The sequence below is a fragment of the Fukomys damarensis genome, unplaced genomic scaffold (genome assembly GCF_012274545.1).
Source record: "Fukomys damarensis isolate Sample0158 unplaced genomic scaffold, DMR_v1.0_HiC HiC_scaffold_15, whole genome shotgun sequence".
Taxonomy (NCBI): domain Eukaryota; kingdom Metazoa; phylum Chordata; class Mammalia; order Rodentia; family Bathyergidae; genus Fukomys; species Fukomys damarensis.
Genome location: NW_022900927.1, coordinates 22,180,836 through 22,192,451, shown reverse-complemented (window position 1 = coordinate 22,192,451; position 11,616 = coordinate 22,180,836). Strand labels below are relative to the sequence as shown.

The window sequence follows — 11,616 nt, the reverse complement described above, 5'->3', positions numbered from 1 at the left end:
CCCTACTGTTTGCCATTGGTGAACTGGAAGTCTGTCCTCATGTCTTGCTTAAGTGTTTTCTCATTTTAATTTTTGTTGTCGGACTGTCCTTGGTTTATCTCTGGGTTATCACCCAAATCTTCCTGATATAGTTGCGCCCTAGCTTCTGTGTCTCTAACGACCCACAGACATTCTCATCTTCATAACATCGGAGAAAACAGCTCATCAAATCAATGGCAATGCTTTACCCCAACTGATACAATCAGCAACACATTTAAGAACAAGCACAACTTGGACACTGACCACCTGTAGTAGTCACTGGTCTATCACCCTTAAATCATTTGAATTAAATTGAAATCAAGAAGCAGTCCAGAGCATGTCTGCAGTGAACAAAATTTCAATATAGTGTATTTACCATTTAATGGCTCAGACAGAGCGAGGATGCAAGACCCCTGATCTCAGTTAGCTGATTGCTGAACCCCCTGATGCTGACTGACCTCGGGCTGCAAGGCCCAGATTGAGTTCCCCATCCTTCTGAATGGTTGAACTCCGCAACGTTCTATTACAGGTTTCCCATGCCCTTTCTTTAAAGATGTTCAAAGTTGGGAACTCAGAAAAATACCCTTGATGACCACCTCTGTCTTTGCAGAGTGGGTCCAAAGACTGGCACAGTCAGGAGGTCTGAGAGTGCACGGGGGGGCTTATGGGGGTTCAGGGGCGCCCGCGTGGCTACCTTCCCGGTGCTTGAGCGATGGCAGCTGGGTCGGGAGCAGGTGTGGTTCTCCTTCCCACAGTGGATCGGGGCCCCTCATATTCATTTTAAAACTTGATTCTTTGAGTTTTCTAGGTACAAAATGATACATAGAAATAATGACAATTTTACTTTTTTTCAATTTTTATATGTTCTTTTTTTTTTTGTTTAATTGCTATAACTACCATAATGCATTCAGAATGTTAAATAGTAGGATGGATATTAAATTACTTTTTTTGCCCTGGAAATAAATGGGAATTCTTCTATTTCTTTCCCCTAGGCAGTTATTCACCTGTGTTCTCTTAGCTTTTCATCTGTCCTTGTAATCTTTGTTCTATCTTACTGGAATTAGGAATCTGCAAATTACATTTCTCTGGCTCCCAGGCTCACTGGCTTCCTAGTGTTTGCACTTGCGGGGAGAAGAGGCTCTTCCTGCTTCTGGCTGGCTGGTCTCCATGGTGGTGCTGGAACAGCATGGGCATGGAAAGATTCCAGATTCCATCTGCCAGGGATGCATCTTTTCAGCATTTCCATCTCTGGTGGAGGTAGACCCTTCTTAGCAAATCTAGAATACACCACAGGACAGTCTGGGGAGGCTGGAGCTGTAGTCAAGAGATGTTGGCAGCTTATGCTCTCTGGGTGTCATTCCTTCTTCATTTCTATCCCTTCAACCTGCCAACTTCTCCCTTTGGTTGTTCTTTTTAGTTACTTTTCTCTCATTGCTGAGACATAATACTTGACACTCAAAGTCAAAGGGGGAAGCCTGGTGTGGTGGCGCATGCCTGTAATCCCAGCACTTGGGAGGCTGAGGCAGGAGGATCGCTGTGAGTTCCAGACCAGCCTGGGCTACACAGTGAGTTCCAGGTCAGTCTCAACTACATAGTGAGACCCTGTCTCAAAAAATAAAACAAAACAACAACAAAAACAAAACAAAAACAAACAAAGTTAAAGGGGGAAAGTATACTTAACTCACAGTTTGTAGAGATTTCAGTCCATAATTGACTAGCTCCAAGGCAAAGTGGCACATGGCAGACAGAAGTTAGCTAAGCAACAAGGGAGCTTAAGGTGTCTTTCTGCTCCTTTTGTCCAGACTGCCTAGGGCGGGTAGCACTCATACCCTAGTGCCCTGGAGCCTTGCATTGCACCACAAATCAATGCTAGCTTCACATGCTCTAGGTCTAAAGACTTCTGATAAAGCCCTGCCTACGACTGCAAGAGGCTTTGAGGGACATCTAGACACAAACCGTAACAGTTGTTCCAGGTTTTTCACACATTTCTGACCAGTTCCCATGACATTTCTTCTGTTGAAACCATTAGAATGGTTTTCCTTTGCCTGAGTAGACCTTTACTAGCACGTGTGTTAGTAATAATGTGAACTTTGGAGTTGAGATAAAAATGTGGCCTTTCTGACTGCTTCTTTCACCACTCAGCGCAACGCTTCTAAGGTTCATCATGCAGTGGCACATCTCCATACTTCATCTTTTTGTGTCCCAGTAATGTTACATTGTACTCCATATTTTATTTATCTATTCATCAGCAGATGGGCACTTGAGCTGTTTCTACTTTTTTGGGTATTATTGAAAAATGCTGCTTGGAATCCTTGTCTTAGTTTTATCTTTTTTTTTTTTCCCCACAAAGCATTAATCTCTGGCTCTTTCAGGATCTTTCATCATATACATGCTGTAATATATCTCAGGTTAATAAAAAATCCAACCCTCTCTTGACTTCACACCTCACTTTAACAACCACCCCATTTTATGGATTTGCTTCATACTTTCTTGCATCACCTGCTCACATTATCTCGGCTTCCTCACCCTCTGTTCACTCTTCTTCCCTCTCCGACCCATTGCTCTTACATAAGCTGTCCCCCAGCCCCCGGAATTGAACTCAGGACCGTACACTTGCAGACAGGCACAGCTACATCCTCAGCCCACATAATTTATTCTTATCACAGTGGTGTCCACACTGCCAGATACAGGGACAGAGAATAGTCCCTGTATCATCTTATTTGACCTCTTCAGAGCTTTGGAAACAGTTGGCATCTATTTCTTCCTTGAAATACTCTCTCATTTTGGCTGTCCCAGCACCTCCCAACTCCAGAGATCTGTTTATCTTCTCCCATTGACTGATCTTTCTTAGACTTATTATTTTTTTTTCTTCTATCTTTCTCATCTGTGATATAGCCACTTTGGCGAAAAGAATCATGCCATGAAAAAATGTCCAAATTAAAAGTCCTTTCTAGTCGGTGACCAAATGTGACTCCCACTCTTAACCCCTTTGTTATCAATGAAGCAGGGAAGTCCAGTTTTTAAAGGAAACACACACACACACACACACACACACACACACAAATGTCATGATCTCATCTTTGACTAAGCCCAGGGGTTCAGAAGCAGAGTGCACGTTAGATTAAAATCCAGTTTTTGGGATCTGGCAAGACATTTCCCTGTTAGGGCCATAATATAACATGTCCTGTCTTTTGTTCTTAACCACAAGACAAGATTTGTCTTGTCCTTTGTTCTTAATCACAAGGTAAGCTATGTGCTCCTTAACTCATTACTTTGAACAGGCAGTCTGGGGAGGAAAAGGGGTAAAGTTCAGGCACAGGCTATTGGGGGGAGGGTCTGGTTAACTCCCTTACTTCATCATCTACTTAAATTCTGAATTTTCTTTGGAGGATGCTAATCTTGGATCTTCCTCAGTCTACAATCTCTCATTAAGTAATCTCATCATCGCTGGGTGTGGTGATGCCTGCTGTAATCCCAGCACTTGGGAGGCAGAGGCAGGAAGAGCGCTGTGAGTGAGTTGGAGGCCAGCCTGGGCTACAAAGTGAGTTCAGGGCCAGCCTGAACTACAAAACTATCCTGTCTCGAAAAACTAAAAAAAAAACAAAAAGTAATCTCATCATTAAAAAAAAGATTTTATATTTTGGACAGTTTTAGGTTCATAGCAAAATTAAGAGCAAGGTTTAGATATTTCTAATTTCCCCCTGTACCGCACATGGATAGCCTCCCCCATATCAAAGTCCCTCAGGAGAGTGTGCCTTGTTACAAGTGATAAACCAGTGCGAACAATCATCACCACCTAAGCCCATCCATGTTCGTGGCCTAAAATATCATGCATGTGCTAATTAGTCATGCATTTGTCTCTTCAGTATAGATCTATCTTCTGAGTTTCAAATGTGCATCCAGTTTACTACTTGACGTCTTGTTCAGCGTGTTTACTGGATTATTAAACGGTGAACACCCAGAAGGGACTTGGGATACTTCCTGCTGCTCTTGTCTCACTCTCAGCCCATCCTTTTCATTATCTTAGAAAATGGTACCATCAGCTGCCTGATTGCTTCAACAAAAGCTGGGATTCATTCACCTTCTTCTCTTCCATTACTTTCTCTCTTTTCTTCTTTTCTCTTTAAAAAAATACTTGTATAATGGAGGTTTTGGATATGAACAAAAATTGATAGGGCAGTGTAATGTACTTCCTTCCCTGTCTGCATCATTCCATAGCCATCAGCCAATGGTCAGCCCTTCCCAGTTTATTTCCTCATTCAAAATTGTCTTTCTGCTCATGTGTTGTTTTGAGGAAAATTCTAGATATTGTGCCACTTAATCACTCTCTCCCTTTGTGGAGTACTGGGAATTGAAACCAGGACGTCATGCATACAAGTACTTTATCGCTGAGCTACATCCCCAAATAATCTCTCTCTCTCTCTCTCTCTCTCTCTCTCTCTCTCTCTCATGTATTTCCAGCTACTATTTATTTATTTATCTATATTTTTGGTACCAGGGATTGAACTTGTGTCCTTGAGCTTGCGAGGCAGGCAGTGGAACCACTGAGCTAACTAAATCCTAGGCCCTTCCAGCTACTTTTGAGGCTGAAAGAGGAAGATTAAAAATTTGAGACCACAGGCCGGGCGTGGTGGCCCAAGTTTGTAATCCCAGCACTCAGGAGGCTAAGGCAGGAGGATCGCTGTGAGTTTGAGACCAGCCTGAGCTACATAGTGAGTTCCAGTCAGTCTCAACTACATAGTGAGACCCTGTCTCAACAAAACAAAACAAAACAAAAAATTTGAGACCAGCCTGGGCAGTTTAGGAAGACCCTATCTTCAAATCAAACCAAACCAAACTGAACCAAAGGCTGCGGTTATACCTCAGTGATAGAATTCTTGCCTAGGATGTGTGAAACTCTGTATTTAGTCCCCAACACTACAACATGCACACACACACACACACACACACACATGACCACAATTTTACACTTGATCTTGGCCAAAAGGCTGAGAAGCAATGACCACAACAATTTTATTACCCTTAAAAATTCTGAAATTCTAATGTAATTCCTGAATTCCTCTTGGAGGCTGGGAAGTCAGTTGAAAGATGATTTCCCTCCCTCCCTCCCTCCATTCTTCCTTCCAATATAGGTGGAAGAGATGGAACTCCCAAACCTGCTACATACTTGAAATGTGAGTTTGTGTTCTCTAAAATCAGAGAATGAATTTTAGAAACAACAGAGGTTATGAGTAGAGTAGGAAAAATTTATTGAGGGAAAGAAAGCTTCTGGGGGCTGGGGACTTAGCTCAGTGGTTCTGCCGCCTGCCTTGCAAGTGCAAAGGTCTGAGTTCGATCCCTGGCACAAAAAAAAAAAAAAAAAAAAAAAAAAAAAAAAAGAAAAAAAAGGAAAGAAAGCTTCTGTCTAAGAGAGACAGAAGGGGGACTGGAAAGTGTGTTGCCCGCCCACTCCACTTTTCAAAGATGTTTTATACAGGAAAGTCATGTGGTGAGGCGGGTACAAAGTGAGACAAAACTGTAAGACCCAATGGAAAATTACAAGATGGGCATGAGGTGGGGCAAAACCATGACCAACTAATAAAATTATAAGTGCAGTCACCCATTTAATATTGATTATTTAATATTAATTATAAGTGCAGTCACCCCATTTAATATTGATTAAATGGGGGTCAAATGGGGGAGCAAGTCACATAGCAGGCATATACAAGGATTTTCAGTAGGGGTGGGAGTCAGGGATATTTCCTGGAAAGGCTGGGTTAAGACCTTGGCCCCCCGCCCAGGTGACTGATACCTATTTTGATTTTTTTTTTTTTGAGACAGGGTCTCAAAAAGAAAAGAAAAAGAGAGAGAGAGAGAGAGCCCAAGCCCTTGTGCACACCAGGAACCAGCCCTACATGTCAGTTCCTGCTTGCACAGAGTCTCAATGTGAACCGGAGGTGAGAGATGCACAAGTTTGCAAGTATGTGTTGGCTTCTGGGCCCCAGAGCCAGGGCTCTCCTCAGTGACTAAATAAAGGCAACCTCTGTGGACGGGGTTTTTCCATGGATCTTGCAGACAGTGACAGTTCCCTAGTTAGCAGCCCGGGGAATTCAAATTCCATTAGAAGCCAGATGTGGTGGTGCACACCTGTAATCCCAGCACTCTGCAAAGCTGAGGCAGGAGGATAGAAAATTCAAATCCATCCTGAGCAATTTAGACCTTGTCTAAACATTAAAAAAAAAAAAATGTAAAGGGCTTTCGATGTAGACCAGTGTGAAGGCCCTAGGCTCAATCCTCAGTGCTGCAAAAATAAAAGTAAAAGTAAAAAGAAATAATTCAACAACCTCCAATAACTACTAGGCCATCCAACACTTCTGGTTTCAAGGTTACCATAGATCTGGAAAGGGCTAAAGCACTACAAAACTCACTGTTCTTACAAGTCAGTCATTTTTCTAGGGGGAAAAACACTCTTTGGATTGTTGCAAGCCTTTGGTTAATTTCTACAATCTAAAATACTTGATTTTGACTTTTTTTTTTAGACAAGGTTTCACTACGTAGTTCAGTCTGGCCTTGAACTCACTGCAGCCCTCCTGCCTCAGCCACCCAAATTCTGAGATTACAGGCCTGCCTATAATCACCATGCCTGATCCTAAATGAGTAGATTTTTGCTGCTCTTGCCACATACACTAAATAAGAGACCATCTGAGATGATGGCTGTATTAATTTGCTTCACTCTCGTAGCCATTTTTAATCTATATGGTGACACAATGTTGTCCATTTTAAATATACACAATAAGATTTATGTTAAGAGAGAAAGAAAAAGGAAAAAAATCAACCCAATAAAAAATGTTTGAGGAACTCAGAGTCTGGCTTATGCCACAGCCTAGAATCAGGAACCCTCAATATGCTCCTGTTTCCCCAGGACCAGGATTTCAAGGTAGGGACAGCGCAGCCGTGCTATGAAATGCAGCCCTGACAAGGTGACTCAGAGCTCTTCGATTAGGTTGAGATCACAAGCTGTTGTAGACTCTAGTCCATTAGATTGTCATTCTTGGCTTCCTTTGTTGGTGGTACCTATCTTAAAAGGGGGAAATACAACTACAATAAAAAGCAAGGCATTTTAATAGCCACCCCTTCAGAATATGAAAGTATTGCTTTGCATTACAAGAATATTTGCACTAGACCTCCTGATCCTTAGCCCAACCCCAAGCCTCACCCCATTCTTGAAGCTCACCCTATCCTTGACCCTCTGAGTTGAGGACCAGCCCAACCCAGCCCCTGCCCCGGGAATTGCCTCATCTGATTCTCCAGCCCTTGTGCTCACCGCTCAGGCCTTCCCCTACCAATTCCATAAGGTCTACTCCCTGCCACACCTAGCCCACCTGATCTTGGCTAGGGTCTATTTCAACCTATTTATTCAGTCACACTCAGTCCCAGCCCCCAGGCATTGAACCTGCTTGAGAGATCAGCACCCTGAGGCGGGGTACAACCACTAGTCCTTGAAGTAGGGAGCCCTCCTGAAGTAAAGCTCTAGCATCCAGCCAGCCCACCATACAGAGCTCTGCTTTCTGGGCCAGCAAAAGGCATCAAGGACCCTGAACTCCAGGCTCCATCACCTTTCCCAACCATTATTTTCTAGAGCAGTGTTTCTCAACCTGGAAGGTGTGTATAAAGGGCCCAGAGCATCTTGGGAAATGCAAGTTCTAGTGCATTACTTACATCAACTGGTAGCTTATAGGATGGTTGCTGAGACCTAGTGCCTGCTCCTCTCACCTGCACCTCCTAACCCATGCCATGACACATGAATTCATCTCTATCTGATGGCCAGATGCCAAGTGACAAGAATATTGAGGGAAGAAATAACTCCTTCAACATCTACAGTGAGACCTGTGCTGGCAAGAATGTGCCTGGGGCACTGTTTGTAGAAGTGAAGCCCAAGGTCATTGATAAAGTTCACACTGGCACCTGCCACCATCTCTTCTAACCTGAGCAGATTGTCAAAGTCTAGGAAGTCACTGCTAAGAGCTACATCCTTGGGTCTAACCATTGGCAAGGAGATACTTGACCTTGTCTTGGACTGAATTTGTAAAGTAGTTGACCAGTGCACAGTCTATAGGACTTCTTGGTTTTTCATAGTTTTGTGGGGAAACTGGCTCCAATTCACCTGCTGATGGAAAATCTCTTTGTTGACTACAGCAAGAAATCCAAGATGGCGTTCTCTTCAGGTTTCCACAGTTTTGTTTGGGTCCTATATCTCCATCCTCACTACCCACAGCACTTGTCATAGGAACCTCAGCATCCAGTTTATGGGCTGGTGTCCCACTGTAAGTGTCAGAGGGAATGAACATCACTGGAGACCCCTGCAGTAAGTCCCAGACTCCTGTGAACCACCACGGACAGAACTAAGCTTATAGTGAAGCTGAGTCTTGGGTCCTGGTCAATGCCGCTCCAGGTAACAAAGACAAAAGCCCCCAAGCACACCCAGTACTTATTGAATGCAATTGTGAGAAGGAATAGGGAGCCAGGGAGCGTTGAAATCATCTAGTGAATTACTGCCAGGGAGTTGGCACTGTTTATCTTGCTAGGACAGAAGGAACCAGTACTGGGACCAGGCGCAATTATCAAGAAACCCACAAGGTCAGTGAGAAGCAATAATTCAGAGGAGAATTTTAATTGGGGTCACGCTGACCTCAGCTGCATGTAATTCAGCAGGACCCTGCCACTTCACAGGACTTAAGACTCAGTGACAGCCATTAGCAAAGCAGCAGTACTAGCCCAACTCTGCTAGCTGACATGCCCGTTTGAGTCACACAGGGCTTCAGTCTGACTCCTGATATAAAACAGTATCGCTGAATCAGGGAAAGCAAGAAGCATGTGCCACTCATAGCCCTCTAGTACTGGGCAGGATGTCTCATACATCCCACTGGCTTCAAGGTCGGCATCAATTACCAGCCTCCCACCGTGGTGTGTGGTGCTGGTGGAGACCTGGCCAAGGTGCAGCGGGCTGCGTGCATGTGAGCAACACCACAGCCATTGCTGAGGCCTGGCCTCTCCTGGACCACAAGTTCGATCTGATGTTTGTACCTTTGTTCACTGGTACGTGGGTGAGGGGATGGAGGAAAAGGAGTTTTCTGGGGCCTATACAACATGCTGCCCTAGCTGACGAACACTAATGTTCTCATTTTTTTTTTTTTTTTTGCAGTGCTGGAGATTGAACCCAGAGCTTTGGGCATGCTGGGCAAGTGCTCTATCCCCAAGCTAAATCCCCAGCCCTACACCAGTGTTCTGATTAGACCGTCTTCGCTCAGCTGTGATCATGTTTCTTTTCCACATGTACCTACCCATGTGATTTTTTTCCTATTATCTCTCAATACAAAGACTTTAAGAAAATTTATTTATTTACTTACTTACTTTTTCTTTTTAAAATGGAGATTCAAACCTGGTATGGTGGCTTGAATCCCAGTACTTGACAAGTGGTGGCAGGAGGATTCCAAGTTCAAAGCCAGCCTGCACTACATAGTGAGTCCCATGCCATCCTGTACTACAGAGTAAGACCCTGTCTGAAAGGAAAATTCAAGTTCAACAGATCTGGGGTGAAGCCCAAGAATCTACACATTTAACAAATATCCAGGCGAAGCCAATAATGTTAGTCTAGGCTATTATCTAGAATATATAAAGAACTAAAAAAAAAAAAAAATCAAACCCCTCCCCAAATTTAAAGACCCATTGCAAAAGTGGGCATCTGAAATAAAAAGGCACTCCTCAGATGAAGAATTAGAAATGTCAGGCCGGGGATTTAGCTCAGTGGTTCTGGCCCCTGCCTCGCAAGCAAAAGGATCCTAGTTCGATCCCCAGTATAAAAAAAAAAAAAAGACAAATAAATATATGAAAGGCTTACATAGTATGGAGGGCGACATTAGCTAGAGCTTGCTCGATTCTCTTTCGGGAAAGCAGCGGATTACAAGAGACTAGACTGTATCTGCCTCTATTTCCAAACAGACTCATGTTCAACTTCCACTCAAAAAAAAAACAGGAAATTTTTATTAATCTTTTTATTTTGGTACCGAGGATCGAACTCGGGTCCTTGCGCTTGCGAGGCAGGCCACCGAACAGCTGAGCTAAATCCCCGGCTTTTAATTTTTTAAAAAATTAATCCTTTAAAAAAAGTTGATATAAAGTTACAGCAAAACAGAAAGGAACCTGAACTTTATAGCAACACAGGTGAAACAATCCGTGGCGGCGGTGGCTGCAGCAGCAGAAGAGATTTAATTTAGTTGATTTTCTCGTTGAGTTGTTGGCTGCTCCCCAGTCTCACGGTGACGGTAGCTGCACATTTTTTTCCGAGGGGACTGAGAAGCTGCTGGAGGTTTGATTCTCCCGTCAGCAACCCGATGCCAACCAGGGATCTGGGGATCTTCGCACTCTCCCGAGATCTGAGGGGGATGTACTTTTGAAGGATGTGCAATAATGTTCAGTCACAAATGTGACAAAAACTGGCAAGCAGGAAGCTGATGTACTCAGTGAGAGTAGCATGTCTGTCTCCAAGAGATGTTTCCCTTTGAAGACGTGGCACCACCCTCGCGCTGAAAGCACGGGTCCCATCCCCCACCCACCCCCGCATTGAAGCTTGCTAGGGATTACGTGGGTTTGACTCTATTCACAGCTTCTTTTATTCTCCCAAGAATTTCATGAAGCCTTCTCACCAAGGGTACCCACACCGGAATCTTCAGGAGGAAATAGAGTTTCTTAATGCATTTTTCCTAATGCAGCAGCATTTTGCAAGGGACCTATGAATTCTGACTGTTGGTACGTTTATCCTCTGGATTTCCCAGAGTCGAGTAATCATTCATCCAGATCAGATCCTGGAAAATCTGATGAGCAGACTTGACCCAGGAGTTAGGGACTAGTTCTACATGAAAGACGGTGTTACTGCAAAGGATGTCACTCGTGAGAGTGGAATTGGTGACCTGATATCAAGTTCTGTCATTGATGCCACACTGTTCAATCCTTGGTATTCCGTGAATGGAATGGAACTTTCTGGACTAGTCACATCACTCCAGAACCAAAGTTTTCTTATGTTAACTTTGAAACAAACAAGTCAGACCTCCCACGATGACCTGATCAGGAAAGTTGTGGGAGTCTTCAAGCCAGGAAAATTTGTGATCACCTTGTTTGTTAATCAGTTCTAAATGACACACAGTGCTTTCTTCACCCCAGAAGACTGAAGGTTTTTAAATGTCTTCATTGAGTGCTATGTTCGGTTATTACAATTTTGTTTTTACCAGTTTTGCTAAGCAGCAGTAACAACAGCAGAGTCGATTATGAAAAATGAAAAAAAAAATGCAAAAAGAGAACACACATAGAAGGTAGTGGCTACTTTCTAGATGCTGATACCAGGGATCAAGCTTTCCATAACCTCCACGTCATAGTTACGGGAAGCCCTAGAGGTAGTGAGAGTGTCATCATTTTAAAGTGCATGCATTTTTATACCAACGAGTTAGATATCTTGCACGAAAGCTCTTCTGTTTAGGTATTCTATGCTACTCTTGCTGTGAAATTGAAGTGCATATAGAAAAAAACTTTTCCTGTATGAAACTTTACAACACTTGTAAAAATAAT

At 43.4% G+C, this 11,616-nt stretch overlaps 1 long non-coding RNA gene and 1 pseudogene across 2 annotated transcripts in view; both read left to right on the top strand.

Moving 5' to 3' along the window:
• Positions 1 to 9,162, top strand: part of LOC104876609 — a 12,737-nt gene extending 3,575 nt beyond the window's left edge. For both annotated transcript variants that reach the window (XR_784378.1, XR_784377.1), the window contains 2 exons: positions 5,839 to 5,954; positions 8,194 to 9,162. This is a non-coding gene — a long non-coding RNA (uncharacterized LOC104876609). The remainder of the gene's footprint in view (positions 1 to 5,838; positions 5,955 to 8,193) is intronic.
• Positions 9,163 to 10,131: 969 nt separating this feature from the next.
• LOC104876665 lies at positions 10,132 to 11,322 on the top strand (annotated as a pseudogene).
• The last annotated feature ends 294 nt before the right edge of the window (positions 11,323 to 11,616 follow it).